At 41.3% G+C, this 1,063-nt stretch overlaps 1 protein-coding gene across 1 annotated transcript in view; it reads right to left on the reverse strand.

Moving 5' to 3' along the window:
- The window catches only part of camkmt (calmodulin-lysine N-methyltransferase), a 49,154-nt gene extending 48,167 nt beyond the window's left edge, over positions 1–987 (reverse strand). Inside the window, exon 1 of the mRNA XM_008321626.3 lies at positions 452–987. The gene's annotated coding sequence lies outside the window, so the exon portion shown is untranslated. The remainder of the gene's footprint in view (positions 1–451) is intronic.
- Positions 988–1,063: the final 76 nt, after the last annotated feature.

Consider the following 1,063-nt stretch of genomic DNA (forward strand, 5'->3'; position numbering starts at 1 on the left):
CTTTGACAGTAGGAACACAGTGAACTGAGTTTCATTCAACCTCGGAGGTCGGAGCTGGAAATGACGTCACAGCCAAGTTATCAGCGTTCCCGTTTGAAAGTCGGACAAAAACGTTAGAAAGTTGGAAAATAGTTGCCGACGGTTGTCAGTGTCCAGTTAGCACCGTGTGTGTGTGTGTGTGAAACAGACGTGTGCCTTTCCCGCCCTTATGTTCTCTGTAGACATTGTGTTATTAACTTGATTCTTCTTCTTTCTATTTTTTTGTTTGTTTGTTGTTGTTTTTATTTTATTATATTATATTTTTGTTGCTGTCAGAGCCCACAGCAGCCCTCGACCCTCCGGCCAACTGTCACTCTTTTCTGTACCGTGTGTCTCTAGGAGATTTTGCTGCTTACTTTTACTTCCTCCGCCATCTTTTTTTTTTTTTTTTTTTGACTTTCCTCCTTCTCACCTTTCCCGAGGTTCTCTCGTTGTCCCTGAGTTATTCTTCTCTTTCCTCTTCCCTTTTTCTTTTCCTTAGTTTCCTCTTTTTTTTAATTTTCGTCGATCGACTACGGTCTGGTCCCGACTAAAGCGTCTCGTGAGGCAGGTACCACAGACCATTCAGCCAATCATGCTCGTAGTTCTGAGGCCAAAACATAAACGTCACTCGTAGCTCACATTTAGAAAAGCATGATTGGCTGGAAACTTGATACATGGAAACAGATGCCTTCAGGGTTCCCCAAAAAAAAAAAAATCTCCGATTACAACCACACGTTCACGGGATGGTGAAATTATCGTATGTTTGGCTTTTTTTTTTCTTTTTTTTTTTAGATTATTGATAATACAGAGGGCCAAATTATCGAACAAATTCCCCAATTTCCCGGATTAATAAAGTTATATCTATCTGTATGAACACAATAATTATCATCCATCTGTCAACACTGATGTGACACAGCAGCTCCTGGATGAACCAGCCTCACTGTAGTGTAAACACACAGCCGTATTTCATGTTCACTTCCAGAAGTCGTCAGATAAAGATCTCCACTGTGGACTGGAGAAATACAGGGACCTCCAACGGTAC

This window comes from Cynoglossus semilaevis, chromosome 12 (assembly GCF_000523025.1).
Source record: "Cynoglossus semilaevis isolate Cse_v1.0 chromosome 12, Cse_v1.0, whole genome shotgun sequence".
Taxonomy (NCBI): domain Eukaryota; kingdom Metazoa; phylum Chordata; class Actinopteri; order Pleuronectiformes; family Cynoglossidae; genus Cynoglossus; species Cynoglossus semilaevis.